This window comes from Symphalangus syndactylus, chromosome 7 (assembly GCF_028878055.3).
Source record: "Symphalangus syndactylus isolate Jambi chromosome 7, NHGRI_mSymSyn1-v2.1_pri, whole genome shotgun sequence".
Classification (NCBI taxonomy): Eukaryota; Metazoa; Chordata; class Mammalia; order Primates; family Hylobatidae; genus Symphalangus; species Symphalangus syndactylus.
The window spans coordinates 46011170-46035544 of NC_072429.2; the positions used below are offsets into that span (position 1 = coordinate 46011170).

Below are 24375 nucleotides of genomic sequence, written 5' to 3' on the forward strand. Positions count from 1 at the left end.
ATTTGACCCATTTTGGCGACAGTGGGGAAAATCTGGTAAAATTTTTAAAGAGATTCTTCTCTCAAGCTTTTTCTGATCTTGCTTCAAATCTTTTTCATTTATCACCCAAGACATTTTCTTTCAAGAGTGATTTAAAATTTTTTCTTTAATGGATGACAATGTCTTCAAGAGTCTGCAAAACCATTAAATCAAGAGCGTTACTGTTGATCTCCTAAGCCAGGCTGGAATTTGGATTCCATTAATGCTTTGCAGTTAAAAAAAAAAATCTGCTGTCATTAAGCAAAATGTGGGAGTCTGGGATTTATCTTACAATAACCAGCAATTTCAATGACTGCAGCTTATCTTCCTTAAATATAAGACTCCTTAGACTTCTGTTCTTCTGTGTCCCCAAGTTTCCTCTTGTACTGCTATAGAGGCAATGCAGAGACAACAAATTCACTTCAGTAAAAGAGAAGGCAGAAGGATCAGAGGAAATCTTTCCATGCTGTGTCATTGCCTCTGCTGCTCAGTTCTGTATATTCACTCTTCCCAGGTTCTCACATTTCTTCCACAGGAATTTGAAATCTATTGCCTCATGTGCAAAAAAAGCACTCACTAAAACGTCCTTTCTCTTCATCTCCCAGTATTCTCTCATCCGTAGATCTTCCTCTATGGGTCATTTTCTAGCTATGGACTGGAACAAAGTCAGAGTGAGACCTGACATTGGTATGCTTCCCTCCTAGAGGGGACGATTAAAGGAGCCAAGGTTGTGATCCTGACACCCAGAATTCAAAGGCCTGAACTAGCACATCCCTTCGTTCCACCGACCAAGCACACTTCCTATCAATGCTCTACTACCTAGCCAGTGTTATTCCAGAGAAACGCCCAGCTTCCTCCTATCACTGCTGCTTCTTATTTGTCCTCTTTGTTTCCTCAAGGGTACAGAGTAGGAAGCAATTTTCATCAAAATCTATTCCTGTCTCCTTTCTTGGGTCTCTGGCTTCTTCCTCTTCTCTCTGCATCCTCCCCAAACATCCCTACAATAATTCTGTCTCAGTTTGCTGTGGTAATTTGATCTCAGAGGCCTTAATCTCTCAAGTGCACAAATTGTGGACCTGGCCTATGTCCTCACCCATTACTTGTTTCTGAAAATAAATGGCTTATAAGTGGAATCAAGTTGTAAGTTGTCAGGAAAAGTGATCTTTCCTCCCCTCATCTCCTCCCAGCCCTCCGAGTCCCTGCCATCTCTGCACACAGCTCAGAGACCTGGCCACTGGGTATTGACCAGGCATAGACCTGTGACCGTGAAAAAATCATAGGCACTTAAGGAAGAGATTACAGTGGCAGAGGCTTGGTGATTTCTTAATGGAAGCCCCCAAATGTCATGTCTTAGGAGAAAAACCAGGACTCTCCTTTCAGCACTCTTGTCATCTTCCAGCAAGGACACCTGCCAGGTTGTCCATTTTGCTGTTTTAGGCCCTGTAGAATGTATTTAGCTCCAACTAGAATTTACTGCCTTAATTATTAAGGAGTCAAACATAAAGCCAACACAATCAGCCTCGTTTTGAAAGACATTGTACTAAAGAGATGGTATACTCTATTTGGCACTATAACGATTTCATTCCTCACACCATTATACTGAGGCTCCTGCCAACCTTACTAGTTGTTAGAATGTGATTGCTCAGACTGTTGTTAATTACCCTTTCTACAAATATTAACGCTAATGCCTTGACCACACTATTATGCATTCCTTTCCTTGGACCTTCAAGAACTCCCTATTAAAAAGTAGAACACAGTAATTAGGAACATAGACTTTGGAGTCAGTCACACTCCTGCCAGTGACTAACTGTGTGGCTATGGACATGCTACTTAACCTAAGCTTCACTTTACTCATTTTAATTAAGGAAAACAATAGTAAGCAAAACTCATAGGGTTATTATTATGATTACATGAGAAAATGTATGTAAAGCAATTTGCACAGTGACTAGTTAAGTACATTATTGTTGTTGTTGCTGTTGTCGTGAAATACAACAATTTATTATCATCAGATAAAACCTTAGTTGGCAGTCCATATGTAGCATGGCCCTTTAGATATCAAACACAGATAAGCGCATTTAACTATGCCATATAGGAAATCAACCATGATAGGGAAGATGCGTATGCAACAAAGTTAAGCTTTCCCAATTACTTCTAGAACTATATCCTACATTTTGAGAACAAAACCAAAAAACAGCCCCTTTTTATATCATGAAGTAAATGGGACTTCTGTTATGAGAACTCCTTCAAGAGATTTGTTTCCTCACAAGAGATTTACCTTTTTAGAAAACACAGAAATACTTTAGCAACAGAGTATGAAGTTAGTTCCTAAACATGCTGTAATCTACAGCACCCAGCACCTCTTTGAAAAGAACTAAATTTACAAATTTATCTGCGTAATTCTAATACAAACAGCTTCCTATTTTCTCTCCTCCTTTTAAAATCTTACATACATTTCAAGGTCCAGATGAAAACCTACCTAACCCATGAAACAGTGTCTACTCTAAACATGAGTTTTGTTTTTTTTTTTTTCATTTTCACAGTCTACAGCATATCTGTAAGATGGCATGTGTCATTTTTAAATTCATCCAAATAATTTAATATTATCTCTTTAATTATAAGCAACCTAAAAGCAGGAGCCATGTCTTATATTTCTGTCTCCTTCACAATGTAGAAACCCTTATAGATTCTCAATAAATGTTAATTGCTTCATTTTCTTCAGATCTTATTTTTAGTAAACTCAAGAAAAGCTGCTACAGAAAAATTTCCTATATAGCGATAGAGCATATCTTATGGAGAGGAGATTGAGAAGTATCTGTCAAATAGGGAAGGATCTAACTTTCATTTTTTAATTTATGTATTTATGTTGCTCTACAAACTGAGCTCAAGTTATATAATAAAAGAGAGACAAATGGTCATCTCTAATGTTTAGAGTTGTCCAAAGTAGTTTTTAAAAATTCCATCTTGTTAAAAACGAATAGGATTCCTGATCTTCATGCATCCCCAGAAGGAAAATACTTTCCAATATGATTATAGCATTATTTACAGATAAAACATCCAGTGGATGGGAAGATGAAAAAGTTTTCACATAACTTGATGGCTAAATTTTTTCACATCTCCCTTCCTCCAGAAGAAATATATCAGTCAAATATTTGGCATTAACAATTGGCTTTTAGGGGGAGATCCTCTATGTTTTTAGTTCTAAAAAACTAATATATTATTGATAGTTGGCTGAGGTGTCTGAAAATTGCTTAGAATAAACAAAGAGATTCAAGCCATAAGAGATTCAAGCCATCTTTGGATAAGTAACAATAAAAAGGGAGAGACAGGTTTGGGGCAGATTGTGTAATATTAACAGATAAAATCAAACTAGCCAGTATTGGGGGGAGTTTTACTTCTTTATTAGTATTCTCAATTGAGATGGCCTAACAAGAATCATAGAATATTAAAGGTTGAGGTTTTTTTAATTATAAAATTCTTTTTCATTGAAGAAAATGGTTAAGTGAAACTTGAACCTCAAGATCAATAAGGAGATAGGAAGCATAAAAGTGATATTAGTGGCCGGGTGTGGTGGCTCACGCCTGTAATCCCAGCACTTTGGGAGGCCAAGGCCGAGGTCAGGAGATCGAGACCATCCTGGGTAACATGGTGAAACCCCATCTCTACTAAAAAATATTAAAAAATTAGCTGGGCGTGGTGGTGGGTGCCTGTAGTCCCAGCTACTCGGGAGGCTGAGGCAGGAGAATGGCGTGAACCCAGGAGGTGGAGGTTGCAGTGAGCTGAGATCATGCCACTGCACTCCAGCCTGGGCAACAGAGTGAGACTCCATCTCAAAAAAAAAAAAAAAAAAAAAAAACTGATGTAAGTAAGTCAAGTATCTGTGGCCAGATAAATGATCTTCCAAGGCACTGAAAGAACTTACAGATGTGACTAGAGAACCCAATTTCCTATCTTTTAAAAAGTGCCATTAAGCTTGATACAAATTCCTTCAAAACTGTAATATAACTAAAGTGATTGTTTATGAGCACTTGGAAATGAAGGCATTCATACTAAGGACTACTCTGGCTTAATTAGAAACTGGTAACTTCAAACTAACCACATAGACTTAAGATTGTTTTTCATATGGGTATTTTAGTTTCATTTACTAGAATCATTGCCAAAATAAATGCTTATCAAAACAAAATTAAAAAAAAAAAAGGCTGCAGGAACAGTCAATCAACCTCAAGAAACAGCGCCATGGCAAAAAGAAGCTTCCTGGAGCTTCTGATAAATTCCGTCACCTTTTTGGGACCCAGTTTCTTCATCAATACCAACCTCATTAGGGCCCTGTGAGGAGTACATAAGGTTAGATATGTACTGAAATAATATGCCAACTCTTAAGTGCCAAGACATTAGGATGCAAGGGGGTTGGGTGACCAAAAAGTCAACAATTACTTGATACTCTAGATATCCCATTCAACATTTTGTTAATGACTCAAAACAAGGAGGTAGCAAGTGTCCATGCCAGTCCAGCAGCAAGTTGGGCATTTTTGGAACAAGAATTGCAACTGCCTAGGTTAAGCTATGTTTCTAATTCACTAAACTTAGTACCAATTTTCTATCTGAAACTCAAGATATGTCCCAAATTCATTAGTGTGTATTTCAGCTAATTTCTGGCTTATAGTTGCCATTAAACCTGTTCCAAGTTTCCATTCATCACTTGGGACCTCTTATTTTAATAGAAACCTTGTTTGGCCCTATTTCTCCTCTGTAACTCTTGGGATTTTAGCCACAGACTAAAATAAGATGACTATTTGGCACTAAAGAACACCCTCGTTACCAAGTAGGTTTTAGCCAAAGCATTCATTGATTTGGATAGGGGTTTTAAAAATATATTTCAAAAACACATTAGATATTGTTGAAGTACCTTGAATTTGAACTGTTTTCCAACTGTTTTCCTAAGCTCAGTCTATATGAAGGCCACAGTTTCTCTTTCCTATACCCATTATGTTTGCTGCTTGGAACAAACAAACCTACACCTCTGTGTAAGAAGGATTACTTCTCAAAATTATCCATACGTATATCTAGAGTATCAAGTAATTGTTGACTTTTTGGGCACCCCCCCCCCTTGCATCCTAATGTCTTGGCACTTAAGAGTTGGCATATTATTTCAGTACATATCTAACCTCATGTACTCCTCACAGGACCCTAATGAGGTTGGTACTGATGAAGGAACTGGGTCCCAAAAAGGTGACGGAATTTATCAGAAGCTCCAGGAAGCTTCTTTTTACCATGGCTCTGTTTCTTGAGATTCTGAAATAACATCTGACCACTACACATGCAACCCCTAACTTAAGAATTGTATTATCAGTCTCAAGCTATTAATATCTAAGTATTTCATGAGGAATACCATTGTTCCCACAACTACAAGTTTCTTTCTCTTTTAGAAACTACAATTGAATCTTCTGTACATGTTTTTAATAATAAACAGCCGGACTTAACAAAATCGTGATGCAAAACAGATTTGTACTTCATATCCCAACTTCTTCTTTCAGTAACATCTACCTCCTACCTACGATATTCTGCCTAAGTAATGAGACTTTACAAATGGCTTTGATTTTTCTGATATAAATCCCACTCGTGTATTCCTTGATAGATTTTGCTACATAATTCCTTTAGCAGTTATAGGCATAATACATTATAATGTGAGTAAAATATAAATCCTCTAAATTAGCCATGTTAATATACACTGTTCTTACTGAATATTAAAATATACTTTAAGGCATTTTGATGAGATAATGTTATCTAAAAATTTTCCCTTTCAAAGCTCATTTTATTGAAATTATTTAGAAAGGATTTACAAGTTCTTCTTTTGCTTCTGTGTTTTTTCTCTCTTTTTTTCTATCACAAGCAAGAAAAGCATATTATACTTGGCTGATAGAATTGAAACAAAAAATCTAGTGCTGATTCTATTTATACAGCATCTCTGAATTAATGGTCTTAAAGATCTTAACATTTTTTAGTTTGATCCATATATAACAATATACCTTGATTGATGCCAACTTCAGCTTTTCAGCACAAAATAGAAAAAAACACACAAATTCTCAGATCAATCAACACTTTATCTTAATTTGTGACTTTTTTTTTTGAGACGGGGTCTCACTCAGTTGTCCCACTGGAGTGCAGTAGCATAATCAAAACTTATTGCAGCTTCAACCACCGGGCTCAATGATGCTCCCACCTCAGCCTCCTGGGTAGCTGGGACCACAGTCATGCACTATCATGCCCAGATAATTTTTGTATTTTTTGCAAAGACAGCATTTCACCATGTTGCCCAGACTGGTCCTGAACTCCTGGGGTCAACCAATCTGCCCACTTTGGCCTCCCAAAGTGGGCTCACCTCGCCCACCTTCGGACCCCTGCTGAATGTCCGAAACCAAGGATAATATTGAATTCTATATATACTGCATTTTTTCCTGTACATACATACCCATGATAAAGCTTAATGTATAAATTAGGTACAGTAAAAGGTTAACAACAATAACTAATAATAAAATAGAATAATTATAATAATATACTATAATATTATTACAAGTATGAGCCACCACACCCAGGCAGACTTTTCTATATCTATTATATATCTATTGGTCAATTCTTTTATAAACCCAGTAAACCAAAGACACTGGAATGATAACTTTAAGATATAAAAATTAAAACAGAATGGTTTGATAATTTACTAGAAATAGAAAGTTGATTTCAAACAGAAATGGGTAAAAATCTCACTTTCTCTCTTTCCAATTCAGTGTTACATTTATTATAACAGAGTTGTCACTCTAGGATATTCAATATCCTTTATAATTAAAATTTCATCATAGCTTTCTGTGATTGGTTTTCTGCAGTACTCTCAAGCTGGACTAGTATTCCTTTGATCCAATTATCATAAGCTCATTTAAAATCTCAACTGTGTATGAAACATTTATTGGTTCATAAATCAATGTACCCATAGGATGTACTGGACAGCCATGCCTCCTAGGATATGTGGATTTAGTGTTCTTTAAGCCAGCAGGAGTTGAAGAATAAAAGATATTTTCAAATTATAAAAAGTCATTCTTTCCAAGCGTCAGTGATAATGTTTGATGACCTGTTAAGAAAATAGCAACATTCCTGATAAAGTCAGATTGTGAACTTCCTGTGATTTATTTATTTTTTGAGCTCTAACTTATTTTAATTAAGTTCAATAATATTTAAAATATATACTTCTTGTATCAAATTAAATTGGTTCAGAATTGTCAAAAGTGATGAAAGTGAAAGTCCATTAAAATCTAATTCCCTTGTAGACTAGACCAGTAACAGATAATTGTATATCACTCCAGGCTTTTGACTATGCTATATAAATATACACACTGATACATTTTACCAAAATGGAACCATATTCTACAACTATTGTACAACTTTACTTTTTGCTTCTGTGTTTTTTCTCTATTTTTTTCTATCACAAGCAAAGAAAGCATAGTATACTTGGCTGATAGAATTGAAACAAAAAATCTGGCACTGATTCTATTTATACAGCATCTCTGAATTAATAGTCTTAAAGATCTTAAAATTATTTAGCTTGATACATAGATAACAATATGCCTTGGTTGATGCCAAGTTCAGCTTTTCAGCACAAAATAGGAAAAAAAAATACACAAACTCTCAAATCAATTAACACTTTCTCTTAATTTGTGACTTTTTTTACTTAACATATATGATGAACTTAGTTTTTACTTAACATATATAATGAACATCCTTTCATGTCGGTATATATAATTCTGCTTCTTTCTTAATAAAAGCTACATAATGTTCATTGTCTAGATATTTCATAATTAATTTTTACTCCATGATTGAATATTTAAGTGCATTTCTGAAAGTGTGTGCATGTATATGTCTGTGTGTTTATTCTAGGAAGTGCTTTGTTAAAAGTACAGTAGTCCCTCCTTTTCCACAGGGGATACTTTCTAAGATCCCCACTGAATGTCTGAAACCAAGGATAATACAGAATTCTACATATACTATGTTTTTTCATATACATACATACCTATGATATAGTGTAATTTATAAATTAGGCACAGTAAAAGATTAACAACAATAACTAATATAAATTAGGACAATTATAACAATACACTATAATAAAAGTTATATGAATGTGGTCTGTCTCTCTCAAAATATCTTACTGTACTGTGCTCACCTATTTTCTGAAACTGCTCAAAGCGAAACTGCAGGTAAGGGGGACTAGTGCTTACATATTTAAATTTTAGGTAGACATGCCAAAATGCTTCACCAAATTTTCGTGCCTATTTATATTCCCAATCGGTGATCAATAAACCAATTTATATCCTTATGATTTGTCTCCAAAATTCTTAGTTCATAGTGTAGTAAAGAAACACCCAGAATCATGTCCATAGCAATATTTCATTTTCCTTAATAAAAAGCCCTTAGTCACATTTATAATTTATTTTATATGACTCCCATAAATATCTAAATGCTCACTGAGAAATTCAGACCACTTCCTTGAATTTATTTTACTTAAATTGACTGATTAATTACAATGTTTTAATGTAAATTTTATCCTATATCCAGCAGGATTAAAGTTTATACCTTTAAGAACATGCATTCATTGATATCTAACTCTCCACACATTCATTCAATCATTTAACCCAAGATTTAAAAATATTAAATTCGAAATTGAAGCAGTAATAAATAGCCCACCAACCAAGCAAAGCCCAGGACCAGACAGATTTACAGCTGAATTCTATCAGAGGTACAAAGAGGAGCTGGTACCAATTCTTCTGAAGCTATTCCAAACAATGGGAAAGGAGGTACTCCTCCCTAACTCATTTAAGGTCAGCATCATCCTGATACCAAAACCTGGCAGAGATACAACAAAAAGGAAAACTTCTGGCTGATATTCCTGATAAGCATCAGTGCAAAAATCCTCAATAAGATACTGGCAAACCGAATCCAGCAGCACATCAAAAAGCTTATCCACCATAATCAAGTAGGCTTCATCCCTGGGATGCAAGGCTGGTTCAACATATGCAAATCAATAAATGTAATTCATCACATAAACAGAACTAAAGACAAAACCCACATGATTATCTCAATGGATTCAGAAAAGGCCTTCGATAAAATTCAACATCACTTCATGTTAAAAATGCTCAATAAACTAGGTATTGAAGGAACATACCTCAAAATAATAAGAGCCATATATATGACCAACCCACACCAATACCACACTGAATGGGCAAAACCTGGAAGCATTCCCCTTGAAAACCAGCACAAGACAAGGATGCCCTTTTTCACCACTCCTATTCAGCATAGTATTGGAAACTCTGGCTAGGGCAATTAGGAAAGAGAAAGAAATAAAGGGTACTCAAACAGGAAGAGAGGAAATCAAATTATCTTTGTTTGCAGATGACATGATCCTGTATCTGGAAAACCCCACTGTCTCAGCCCAAAAGCTTCTTAAGCTGGTAAGTGACTTCAGCAAAGTCTCAGGATACAAAATCAATGTGCAAAAATTGCTAGCATTCCTACACACAAACAACAAGCAAGTAGAGAGCCAAATTATGAATGAACTCCCATTCACAATTGCTACAAAGAGAATAAAATACCTAGGAATACAGCTAACAAGGGAAGTAAAGGACCTCTTCAAGGAGAATGTCAAACCACTGCTCAAGGAAATCACAGTGGACACAAAAAAATAGAGAAACATTCCATGCTCATGGATAGAAAGAATCAGTATTATGGCCATACTGCTCAAAGTAATTTATAGATTCAATGGTATTCCTATTAAACTTCCATTGACATTCATCACAGATTTTGAAAAAGCTATGTTAGAGTGGAGCCAAGATGGCCAAATAGGAACAGCTCTGGTCTACAGCTCCCAGCGTGAGTGACGCAGAAGACAGGTGATTTCTGCATTTCCATCTGAGGTACCAGGTTCATCTCACTAGGGAGTGCCAAACAGTGGGTGCAGGACAGTCGGTGCAGTGCACCATGCGCGAGCTGAAGCAGGGCGAGGCATTGCCTCACTCGGGAAGTGCAAGGGGTCAGGGAGTTCCCTTTCCTAGTCAAAGAAAGGGTTAACAGACGGCACCTGGAAAATCGGGTCACTCCCACCATAATACTGCGCTTTTCCAACGGGCTTGGAAAATGGCACACCAGGAGATTGTGTCCTGCACCTGGCTCGGAGGGTCCTACGCCCACGGAGTCTCGCTGATTGCTAGCACAGCAGTCTGAGATCAAACTGCAAGGTGGCAGCGAGGCTGGGGGAGGGGCGCCCGCCATTGCCCAGGCTTGCTTAGGTAAACAAAGCAGCCAGGAAGCTCGAACTGGGTGGAGCCCATCACAGCTCAAGGAGGCCTGCCTGCCTCTGTAGGCTCCACCTCTGGGGGCAGGGCACAGACAAACAAAAAGACAGCAGGAACCTCTGCGGTCTTAAATGTCCCTGTCTGACAGCTTTGAAGAGAGTAGTGGTTCTCCCAGCACACAGCTGGAGATCTGAGAACGGGCAGACTGCCTCCTAAAGTGGGTCCCTGACCCCCGAGCAGCCTAACTGGGAGGCACCCCCCAGTAGGGACAGACTGACACCTCACTCAGCCAGGTACTCCTCTGAGACAAAACTTCCAGAGGAATAATCAGACAGTTGAATTTGCGGTCCACGAAAAGCCACTGTTCTGCAGCCACCGCTGCTGACACCCAGCAAAACAGGGTCTGGAGTGGACCTCTAGCAAACTCCAACAGAGCTGCAGCTGAGGGTCCTGTCTGGTAGAAGGAAAACTAACAAACAGAAAGGACATCCACACCAAAAACCCATCTGTACATCACCATCATCAAAGACCAAAAGTAGATAAAACCACAAAGATGGGGAAAAAACAGAGCAGAAAAACTGGAAATTCTAAAAAGCAGAGCACCTCTCCTCCTCCAAAGGAATGCAGTTCCTCACCAGCAATGGAACAAAGCTGGACAGAGAATGACTTTGACGAGTTGAGAGAAGAAGGCTTCAGATGATCAAGCTACTCCGAGCTACAGGAGGAAATTCAAACCAATGGCAAAGAAGTTAAAAACTTTGAAAAAAAAATAGATGAATGTATAACTAAGATAATCAATGCAGAGAAGGGCTTAAAGGAGCTGATGGAGCTGAAAGCCAAGTTTTGAGAACTACGTGAAGATTGCAGAAGCCTCAGTAGCTGATGCGATCAGCTGGAAGAAAGGGTATCAGCGATGGAAGATGGAATGAAATGAAGTGAGAAGAGAAGTTTAGAGAAAAAAGAATAAAAAGAAATGAACAACGCCTCCAAGAAATATGGGACTATGTGAAAAGACCAAAACTACGTCTGATTGGTGTACCTGAAAGTGACGGGGAGAATGGAATCAAGTTGGAAAACACTCTGCAAGATATTATCCAGGAGAACTTCCCCAATCTAGCAAGGCAGGCCAACATTCAGATTCAGGAAATATAGAGAATGCCACAAAGATACTCCTCAAGAAGAGCAACTCCAAGACACACAATTGTCAGATTCACCAAAGTTGAAATGAAGGAAAAAATGTTAAGGGTGGCCAGAGAGAAAGGTCGGATTACCCACAAAGGGAAGCCCATCAGACTAACAGCTGATCTCTCGGCAGAAACTCTACAAGCCAGAAGAGAGTGGGGGCCGATATTCAACATTCTTAAAGAAAAGAATTTTCAACCCAGAATCTCATATCCAGCCAAACTAAGCTTCATAAGTGAAGGAGAAATAAAATACTTTACAGACAAGCAAATGCTGAGTGATTTTGTCACCACCAGGCCTGCCCTAAAAGAGCACCTGAAGGAAGCACTAAACATGGAAAGGAACAACCAGTACCAGCCACTGCAAAAATATGCCAAATTGTAAAGACCATCGAGGCTAGGAAGAAACTGCATCAACTAATGAGCAAAATAACCAACTAACATCATAATGACAGGATCAAATTCACACATAACAATATTAACTTTAAATGTAAATGGGCTAAATGCTCCAATTAAAAGACACAGACTGGCAAATTGGATAAGGAGTCAAGACCCTTCAGTGGGCTGTATTCAGGAAACCCATCTCACATGCAGAGACACATATAGACTCAAAATAAAGGGATGGAGGAAGATCTACCAAGCAAATGGAAAACAAAAAAAGGCAGGGGTTGCAATCCTAGTCTCTGACAAAATAGACTTTAAACCAACAAAGATCAAAAGAGACAAAGAAGGCCATTACATAATGGTAAAGGGATCAATTCAACAAGAAGAGCTAACTATCCTAAATATATATGCACCCAACACAGGAGCACCCAGATTCATAAAGCAAGTCCTAGGTGACCTACAAAGAGACTTAAACTCCCACACAATAATAATGGGAGATTTTAACACCCCACTGTCAACATTAGACAGATCAACGAGACAGAAAGTTAACAAGGATACCCAGGAATTGAACTCAGCTCTGCACCAAGTGGACCTAATAGACATCTACAGAACTTTCTACCCCAAATCAACAGAATATACATTTTTTTCAGCACCACACCACACCTATTCCAAAATTGACCACATAGTTGGAAGTAAAGAACAGAAATTGTAACAAATTGTCTCTCAGGCCACAGTGCAATCAAACTAGAACTCAGGATCAAGAAACTCACTCAAAACCGCTCGACTACATGGAAACTGAACAACCTGCTCCTGAATGACTACTAGGTAAATGAAGGCAGAAATAAAGATGTTCTTTGAAACCAATGAGAACAAAGACACAACATACCAGAATCTCTGGGACACATTCAAAGCAGTGTGTAGAGGGAAATTTATAGCACTAAATGCCCACAAGAGAAAGCAGGAAAGATCCAAAATTGGCACCCTAACATCAAATTAAAAGAACTAGAAAAGCAAGAGCAAACACATTCAAAAGCTAGCAGAAGGCTAGAAATAACTAAAATCAGAGCAGAACTGAAGGAAATAGAGACACAAAAAACCCTTCAAAAAATTAATGAATCCAGGAGCTGGTTTTTTGAAAAGATCAACAAAATTGATAGACCGCTAGCAAGACTAATAAAGAAGAAAAGAGAGAAGAATCAAATAGATGCAAAAAAAATGATAAAGGGGATATCACCACCGATCCCACAGAAATACAATCTACCATCAGAGAATACTACAAACACCTCTATGCAAATAAACTAGAATATCTAGTAGAAATGGATAAATTCCTCGACAAATACACCCTCCCAAGACTAAACCAGGAAGAAGTTGAATCTCTGAATAGACCAATAACAGGCTCTGAAATTGTGGCAATAATCAATAGCTTACCAACCAAAAAGAGTCCAGGACCTGATGGATTCACAGCCAAATTCTACTAGAGGTACAAGGAGGAACTGGTACCATTCCTTCTGAAACTATTCCAATCGATAGAAAAAGAGGGAATCATCCCTAACACATTTTATGAGGCCAGCATCATCCTGATACCAAAGCCCGGCAGAGACACAACCAAAAAAGAGAATTTCAGACCAATATCCTTGATGAACATTGATGCAAAAATCCTCAATAAAATACTGGCAAACTGAATCCAGCAGCACATCAAAAAGCTTATCCACCATGATCAAGTGGGCTTCATCCTTGGGATGCAAGGCTGGTTCAACATACACAAATCAATAAATGTAATCCAGCATATAAACAGAACCAAGGACAAAAACCACATGATTATCTCAATAGATGCAGAAAAGGCCTTTGACAAAATTCAACAACCCTTCATGCTAAAAACTCAATAAATTAGGTATTGATGGGACATATCTCAAAATCATAAGAGCTATCTATGACAAACCCACAGCCAATATCATACTGAATGGGCAAAAACTGGAAGCATTCCCTTTGAAAACTGGCACAAGACAGAGATGCCCTCTTTCACCACTCCTATTCAACATAGTGTGGAAGTTCTGGCCAGGGCAATCAGGCAGGAGAAGGAAATAAAGGGTATTCAATTAGGAAAAGAGGAAGTCAAATTGTCCCTGTTTGCAGATGACATGATTGTATAGCTAGAAAACCCCATTGTCGCAGCCCAAAATCTCCTTAAGCTGATAAGCAACTTTAGCAAAGTCTCAGGATAAAAAATCAATGTACAAAAATCACAAGCATTCTTGTACACCACTCACAGACAAACAGAGAGCCAAATCATGGGTGAACTCCCATTCACAATTGCTTCAAAGAGAATAAAATACCTAGGAATCCAACTTACAAGGGATGTGAAGGATCTCTTCAAGGAGAACTACAAACCACTGCTCAATGAAATAAAAGAGAATACAAACAAATGGAAGAACATTCCATGCTCATGGGTTGGAAGAATCAATATCGTGAAAATGGCTATACTGCCCAAGGTAATTTATAGATTCAATGCCATCCCCATCAAGCTACCAATGACTTTCTTCACAGAATTGGAAAAAACTACTTTAAAGTTCATATGAAACCAAAAAAGAGCCCACATCGCCAAGTCAATCCTAAGCCAAAAGAACAAAGATGGAGACATCACGGTACCTGACTCCAAACTATACTACAAGGCTACAGTAACCAAAACAGCATGGTACTGGTACCACAACAGAGACATAGATCAATGGATCAGAACAGAGCCCTCAGAAATAATGCCGCATATCTACAACTATCTGATCTTTGACAAATCTGACAAAAACAAGCAATGGGAAAAGGATTCCCTATTTAATAAATGGTGCTGGGAAAACTGGCTAGCCATATGTAGAAAGCTGAAACTGGATCCCTTCTTTACACCTTATACAAAAATTAATTCAAGATGGATTAAAGACTTACATGTTAGACCTAAAATCATAAAAACCCTAGAAGAAAACCTAGGCAATACCATTCAGGACATAGGCATGGGCAAGGACTTCATGTCTAAAACACCAAAAGCAATGGCAACAAAAGCCAAAATTGACAAATGGGATCTAATTAAACTAAAGAGCTTCTGCACAGCAAAAGAAACTACCATCAGAGTGAACAGGCAACCTACAAAATGGGAGAAAATTTTCACAACCTACTCATCTGACAAAGGGCTAATATCCAGAATCTACAATGAACTCAAACAAATTTACAAGAAAGAAACAAACAACTCCATGAAAAAGTGGGCGAAGGACATGAACAGACACTTCTCAAAAGAAGACATTTATGCACCAAAAAACACATGAAAAAATGCTCATCATCACTGGCCATCAGAGAAATGCAAATCAAAACCACAATGAGATACCATCTCACACCAGTTAGAATGGTGATCATTAAAAAGTCAGGAAACAACAGGTGCTGGAGAGGATGTGGAGAAACAGGAACACTGTTGGTGGGACTGTAAACTAGTTCAACCATTGTGGAAGTCAGTGTGGCAATTCCTCAGGGATCTAGAACTAGAAATACCATTTGACCCAGCCATCCCATTACTGGGTATATACCCAAAGGACTATAAATCATGCTGCTATAAAGACACATGCACACGTATGTTTATTGTGGCACCATTCACAATAGCAAAGACTTGGAACCAACCCAAATGTCCAACAAAAATAGACTGGATTAAGAAAATGTGGCACATATACACCATAGAATACCATGCAGCCATAAAAAATGATGAGTTCATGTCCTTTGTAGGGACATGGATGAAACTGGAAACCATCATTCTCAGTAAACTATCACAAGGACAAAAAACCAAACACCGCATGTTCTCACTCATAGGTGGGAATTGAACAGTGAGAACACATGGATACAGGAAGGGGAACATCACACTCTGGGGACTGTTGTGGGGTAGGGGGAGGGGGGAGGGAGAGCATTAGGAGATATACCTAATGCTAAATGACGAGTTAATGGGTGCAGCACACCAACATGGCACATGGATACATATGTAACAAACCTGCACATTGTGCACATGTACCTTAAAACTTAAAGTATAATAATAAAAAATAAATAAATAAGATTTTAAAAAGCTGTGTTAAAATTCATATGTGTATTAATCTGTTCTCACACTTCTATAAAGAACTGCCAGAGACTGGGTAATTTATAAAAGAAAAAGGTTTAATTGACTCACAGTTCAGCATGGATGGGGAGGCCTCAGGAAACTTACAATCATGGTGGAAGGGAGAGCAAACACGTCTTTCTTCACATGGTGGCAGGAAGGAGAAGTGCCAAGCAAAAAGAGAAAAGCCCTTATAAAACCATCAGATCTAATGAGAACTCACTATCATGAGAACTGCATGGGATAACTGCCCCCATGATTCAATTACCTCCCACTGGGTCCCTCCCACAACATGTGGGTATTATGGGAACTACAATTCAAGGTGAGATTTGGTTGGAGACACAGCCAAACCATATCAATATGGAACCAAAAAAGAGCCTTTATAGCCAAGACAATCCTAAGCAAAAGAACAAACCTGGAGGCATCATGCTACTTGACTTCATATATACCACAAAACTACAGTAACCAAAACAGCACAGTACTGCTACAAAAGCAGACGCATATACCAGTGGAACAGAATAAAGAACTCAGAAATAATACCGCACACCTACAATGATCTGATCTTCAACAAACCTGACAAAAACAAGCAATGGGGAAAATATTCCCCATTTAATAAATAGTGCTGGGAGAATTGGCTAGCCATATGCAGAAAATTGAAACTGCACCCTTTCCTTACATCTTATACAAAAATTAACTCAAGATTAATTAAAGACTTAATTCATAAAAGTATAAAAGTATAAAAACCCTAGAAGAAAATCTAGACAATACCATTCAGGACATAGGCACAGGCAAAGATTTCATGACAAAAGTGCCTAAAGCAATTTCAGCAAAAGCAAAAATTGACAAATGGGATCTAATTAAATTAAAGAGCTTCTGCACAGCAAAAGAAACTATCATCAAAGTGAACAGACAACATACAGAATGGGAGAAAAATTTTGTAGTCTATCCGTCTGACAAAAGTCTAATATCCAGAGTCTACAATGACCTTAAACAAATCTACAAGAAAAACCCAAACAAGCCCACTACAAAGTGGGCAAAGAACATGAACAGACACTTCTCAAAAGAAGACAGTCATGCGGCCGACAAACATGTGAAAAAAACCTGAACATCACTGATCATTAGAGAAATGCAAATCAAAACCACAATGAACTATCTTCTCACACCAGTCAGAATGGCAATTATTAACAAGTTCAGAAACAACAGATGGAGAAAAAGGAACACTTTTACGCTGTTGATGGGGGTGTAAATTAGTTCAATCATTGTGGAAGACTGTGTGGCAACTCCTTAAAGATCTAGAGGCAGAAATACCATTTGACCCAGCAATCCCGTTACTGGGTATATACCCAAAGGAATATAAATCATCCTATTGCAAAGATACATGCATGTGTATGTTCATTGCAGCACTATTCACAATAGCAAAGACATGGGATCAACCCAAATGCCCATTATTGATAGACTGGGTAAAGAAAATGTGGTACATACACACCATGGAATACTATGCATCCATAAAAAGGAACAAGATCTTGTCCTTTGCAGGGACATGGATGGAGCTGGAAGCCATTATCCTCAGCATAATAATGCAGGAACAGAAAACCAAACACCACATGTTCCCACTATGTGTGGGAGCTGAATGATGAGTATACATGAAAATATGGAGGGGAACAACACACACTGGGGCCTGTCGGGGGAGCAATGGGAGGGAGAGCATCAGGAAGAATACCTAATGGATGCTGGGCTTAATACCTAGGTGATGGGTTGATCTGTGCAGCAAACCACCATGGCACATGTTTACCTGTGTAACAAACTTGCACAACTAGCACATGTACCTCAGAACTTAAAAGTTGAAGAAAAAAATAAATAAATATTAAATTTAATTCTTGGATAAATGTCATGTTTAAGCAAAAATTTCAAAACACAATGTCTGAAGCTCAGTCTAGTAGATCAAAGTAAGCTCATAATAAACAGACCCTTCCAGAGATAACAACTGTAGCCTCTGGCCAAAATACATAAAGCAAATATCTAAGGACCCTGGAGAATAAACAAAAGCAGGCAGTTTTTGGGCAGGAGGGCACTAAAACTTGGAGAAAGGAATCAGCATGAAGTGAGTTTCCTGTTTTTGTTGCTTTGGCCTAATAGCTGATCAAGGTTGTGACATAGCATGAGGAAGCTAAAACTCTGACAGATAATCCCTAGTTTCTCCAGCTTAAGGGACAAAGGGAAGGAGCCAGGAGCAACAGCACTGTAATCCACAACTGAGAGGGGTAGGAATCACTGAGTGCACAGAACAAAAGAAGGTGAGCCGTAAATTCTATGATTAAATTCTTCCCACATCTCTGCTGTCCCTGAATCGCATATAAAGAGCAAAGGCTAAAGCTAAAAGAACTAAACTGAAGTTTGAACTGCTACCCAGCAGAAGCAAGAGAAATTTTGCATTTTTAGTCTAATCAAGTTTATTCTCTACTAAAACAAAAATGTCAACATCCTTCATAGAAATATAACAATGATATGGTGTAGATCTGTGTCCCTGCCCAAATCTCATGTCAAATTGTAATCCCCAATGTTGGAGGTGGGGCCTGGTGAGAGGTGATTGGATCATGGGGGTGGATTTCCCCCTTAATGTTGTTCTCATAATAGTGAGAGAGTTCTCATGAGATCTTGTTGTTTAAAAGTGTGTGTCACCTCCCCCTTCTCTCTCTCTTGCTCCTGCTTCTGCCATGTAAGATGAGTCTGATTTCCCTTTGCCTTCCACCATGATTGTAAGTTTCCTGAGGCCTCCCCAGAAGCCAAGCAGATGGCCAGCATCATGCTTCCTGTACAGCCTGCAGAACTGTAAGCCAATTAAACCTATTTTTTTTTCTAAATTATCCAGTCTCAGGTGTTTTTATAGCAGTGTGAGAAAAGACTAGTACAGAAAATTGATACTGAGAGTGGGATATTGCTATAAAGATCCTGAAAATGTGAAAGTGACTTTGGAACTGGGTAACGAGGCACAGGTTGGAATAGTGTGGAGGGAAGATGAGGGAGAGCTTAGAACTTCCTAGAGACTACTTGAATGATTGGGACCAAAGTGCTGATAGTGAAATGGACAAAGAAGTCCAGGCTGAGGAAGTCTCAGACGGAGATGAGGAACTTACTGAGTACTGGAGCAAAGGTCACTTTCCTTATGCTTTAGCAAAGAGCCTGGCTGTATTATGCCTGTGCTGTAGGAAACTGTGGAATGTTAAACTTGAGAGTGATGAGTTTAGGGTATCTGGCAGAGGAAATTTCTTTTTTTTTTTTTTTTGAGATAGAGTTTCACTCTTGTTTCCCAGGCTGGAGTGCAATGGCTGTGAGAAGAGGGCCACCACCCTCAAGACCTCAAAATGGGAATCCACCAGCAGTTCTAAGCAGCTTGCACACTGTGCCTGGAAAAGCTGCAGGCATTCAACACCAACCCATGAGAGCAGTCGCAGGGGCTGAACCCCACAAAGCCACAGGGGTGGAGTTCCCAAGGCCTTGGGAGCCCACCCCTCACACGAGTGTGCCCTGGATGTGAGACATGGAGTCAATGAAGATTATTTGGAGCTTTAAGATTTAATAACTGCCCTACTGGATTTTGGACTTGCATGGGGCCTGTAATCCTTTCTTTTGGCTGGTTTTCCCTTTTGGAACAGGAGTATTTACCCAATGCCTGTACCCGCACTGTATCTTGGGAGTAACTAACTTGTTTTTATTTTACAGGCTCATAGACAGAAGAGACTTGCCTTGTCTCAGATGAGACTTTGGACTTTGGACTTTTGGCTTAATGCTGGAATGAATTCAGACTTTGAGGGACTGTTGGGAAGGGATAATTGTATTTTGCAATGTAAGAACGTCATGAGATTTCGTGAGGGGATGGGGGCAGTGGCAGAATGATATGGTTTGGATCTGTGTCCCCACCCAAAGCTCATGTCACATTGTAATCCCCAATTTTGTAGGCAGGCCCTGGTGGGAGGTGATTAGATCATGGGGCAGGTTTCCCCCTTGGTGCTATTCTCATAACAGTGAGAGAGATCTCGTGAAATCTGGTTGTTTAAAAGTGCGTAGCACTTCCCCCCTCCCTTGCTCCTGCACCGGCCATGTAAGATGAGCCCACTTTCCTTTTGCCTTCCACCATGATTCTTGAAGCCTCCCCAGAAGCCAAGCAGATGGCCAGCATCATACTTCCTACAGCCTGTGGAACTCCGAGCCAATTAAGCCTCTTTTCTTTATAAATTACCCAGTCTTGGGTGTTTCTTTATAGGAGTGCAATAATGGACTAATACAAACAGAATGATGAATCTCAAGAATAACACATTAATAATATAAAGATATAATCCAAAATTATCTAACATAGAATACCAGAAAAATGTGATGCATTCTTAAAGGTAAAGACCATCAAGAATCCAAACCTGAGATGACACAGATGTGGGAATTAGCAGACAACGACTTTAAAGTAGCTACTATAACTATATTCAATAAGATAAAGGAAAACATGTTGGTAAGGAATGAAAATAAAGGAAATCTTATCAGAAAAAAGGAAAATATAAAAGAGCCAATGGAAATTTTAGCAATAAAAATATAATATTTGAAATTAAAACTCACTGCCTAATCTTGGGAAAAATGGAGCTAAAAGAGGCAAAAGTCAATGAATCTGAAAATAGATCAATAGAAATGATCCAATCTGAAGAAAAGAAAAAGGACTGAAATAAAATAAAAATAAAATAAATCTAAGAGACCTATGGAACAATATAGAATATACAAGAATATGAAAGAAATGTATAGTCTTAAAGGACCAAATTTAACCCTACTATGGTAAAACCAGACAATATTTAAAAAGTACCATATGTATGTAATTGGAGTCCAGAAAGGATAGAGAGAAATTAGGATTAAAAAATTTAAGGATTTAAGGAACAAAAATTTGTCAAATTTGGTTAACAATATACATTTATGTGGTTGATAAACTCAGCCAACCCTAAACAGGATAAAAATAAAGAAAAGCATAAATAAGCACATCATAGTCAAACTTCTAAACCAAAGGTAAGTAGAAAACCTTAAAATAAATATCCCCCTAGCCATGCAGGGGCAACAAAAACAATCATATTGCACACAGGGAATAATGACTTAAATGACTATGCACTTCTCATCAGAAACTATGAGCATTAGAAGACAGTAGAATAACATTTTTTTTAATGTGGAAGAAAATAAAATCTGTCAATCCCCCAGAATTCTATATCATTCAAATGCAAGATAAATAGATCTTCAGATAAAGGAAAACTAAGATAAATCACTGCAGTATATACACATTACAAAAAGTACTAAATAAAGTTTTTCAGGTTGAAGCAAAAAGACATTATGGATAAACTCAGCTCTTTAGGAACAAATTAATGGCACTAGAAATGGTAAATGACTAGGTAAACAGAAATGACTATTTTTCCTTCTTAGTTCTCTAAAGTACATAATAACTGCTTAAACAAAAATTATAACTGTGTCTTGTGGGTTTTGTATTGTATGAGATTTAATACAAATGAAAACTATAGCATAAGCAATGGCATAGGAAGAGCTAAATAGTCTTATATGGTTGTAACTTTTCTATATTTCATGAAGGTTGTACACTATTAAGTGGACTGAGAAAAGTTAAGTATGTATGCTGTAATCCTTACAGCAACCACTAAAAAATGCAAATAAAAAAATGTAAAAATAGGTATATCTAAAAACTAAAAGAGATTCTGAGGAATACCCAAATAATTCAAAAGACAATAGATAAGGGGAAACAGAAGAACAAAATCAGAGGGGACAAATAGAAAGCAAATAATATATTGAAGGACACAAATCTAAACATATCAATTATTACACTAATGAGAATGGGCTAAACACTTCAGTTAAAAAGCAGATATTATCAAAATGGGTAAAACAGCAAGATCCAACAATACGCTTCTACAAGGGCATACTTTAAAGAAACAAAAGTAAAATGAACAAAAAGCAATATGCCATGAAAACAGAAAACATGAGACTAGAATGGCCACATTAATATCACACAAAAGCTACTACAAGAAAAAAAGTATGACCAGCAACAAATCGATATTTTATGAAGATAAAAGGATCAATAAATCAGGAAATTATAATAATCATCAATGTGTGTGCCTAATAACAGGGCTTCAAATTACATGAAGCAAAAATGGGCACAAAGAGATAAACACAATGATGACAGGTGATTTTTAACACTGCTTTCTGAGCAATTGATAGGACAACTAGACAAAAAAATAAAGACACAGAAAATCTGGATAACAATAATTTATATTTATAAATCATTACACCCAACAATTACAGAATATACATTCTTTTCAAGTGCACGTGATATGTTCATCAAGATAGACTGTTGCTGGGCCACAGAACAAGTCTAAACAGATTTTTAAAAGACTGAAATCAAGCAGAGTATGTTCTCTGACCAAAAGAGAATTAGATTAGAAATCAAAAGCAACAAGATAGCTAGGAAAACCAAAGATATTTGTAAACTTGATCACACTCCTAAGTAATAAGTGGGTGAAAGGGTTAAATCATAATGGAAATTAGAACATACTTTTAAATGAATAAAAATAAAAACATCACATATAAAAATTAGTAAAATGCAAATAAAGCAGTTCATACTAATAAATTCGTGGCTTCAATTTTTTTATATTAGAAGAAATGTCAGTTACCTAAGAATCCACTTAAAATCTAAAAGACAGCAAAGTAAACCTGAAGTAATATAAGAAGGCAAATAATACAGACAAAAGCAGAAATTAATGAAATAGAAACCAAACAATAGAAAATATATCAACAAAGCCAAAAGCTGGCTATTCGAAAAAAATCAACAAAATTGATAAATTCTCAGCTAGACTTATTGATAAAAAAGAGGATAGAACACAAATCACCAATATCAAAAATGAAAAAGATGTTATCACTACAGATTATACAGACGTTAAAAGATGAGAGAATATTAACAACTTTGTGCCAAAAAATACGATAAATTGAATGAAACTGACAAATCCTTTAAAAAATACAACTTAACAAAATTGACAGAACATGAAATAAAATATAAATAGTGTTTTCATTTTTAATAGCAAGTCTATGAAAGAAATTGAATTTATTATCAGAAACTTTCCCTAAAAGAAAACCCCTGGCACAGAATGTTTCACTGAAGGAAGAAGTAACACCAATATTACACAACCTTTCAGAAAATAGAGGAAGGAACACCTCCTAAGTCATTTTATTAGGTTAGAAATACTAAAACCTAATGAAAACATTACCCCTCAAGAAGAAAAGATATTTTTTTTTTTTTTTTTTTTTTGAGACGGAGTCTTGCTCTGTCGCCCAGGCTGGAGTGCAGTGGCGCGATCTCAGCTCACTGCAAGCTCCGCCTCCCGGGTTCACGCCATTCTCCTGCCTCAGCCTCTCCGAGTAGCTGGGACTACAGGCGCCCACCACCACGCCCGGCTAATTTTTTTGTATTTTTAGTAGAGACGGGCTTTCACCGTGGTCTCGATCTCCTGACCTCGTGATCCGCCTGCCTCGGCCTCCCAAAGTGCTGGGATTACAAGCGTGAGCCACCGTGCCCGGCCTAAGAAGAATAGATATTCTTTACAAAATTATTTACAGATATTCTACATGAACACAGATGTAAAAATATTTACTAAAATACAAGTTAAATCTAACAATGTTTGAAAATATAATATATCATGACTAAGTGGGATTTACCCTAGGAAGGGAAGGTTTTTTCCAACATTCAAAAATCAATTAGTGTAATCCAACATATTAGTAAAATGAAGAAAAATCATATGCTCATATCAATAGATTAAAAAAAATTTGAGTGAATCATGATAAAACTCTGAGCAAACTAGAAAGAAAAGGGTACTTCCTCAATTTAATAAAGCATTTGGGAAAAACCTATGAGTAGCACATACTCAATTGTAAAATATGGAACACTTTTCTCATAAGATCAGGGTTAAGGCAAGAATATCTGCTCTCACCACTGCTGTTTATATTGTACTGGAAGTCCTAGCCATTATAATGGCAAAATAAATAAATAAATATTAATATTGGAAAGGAAGAAATAGTCTCTGCAAATTAAAAATCTGTTTAAAATCAAAAAACTTTCAAAACCTCAATACTTAAAACTACAGAACATGCTGAGACAATTTTTTACAGACCCAAGTAAATGGAGTTATCTATGTTCATACGATCTGATGACTCAATATTGTTAAGATACCAAATCTTCCCTAAATTGATCTAAATGTTAAACAGATTCCCAATAAAAAATCCCAGCGGAATTCTTTGTAGAAATTGAAAAGTTGATTCTAAAATTTATATGAAA

The 24375-nt window shown here is 37.3% G+C and overlaps 1 protein-coding gene across 15 annotated transcripts in view; it reads right to left on the reverse strand.

Moving 5' to 3' along the window:
• LOC129486279 (protocadherin alpha-C2) overlaps window positions 1-24375 on the reverse strand; it is a 223610-nt gene that overhangs the window by 46513 nt on the left and 152722 nt on the right. The gene's annotated exons all lie outside the window — the stretch shown is intronic.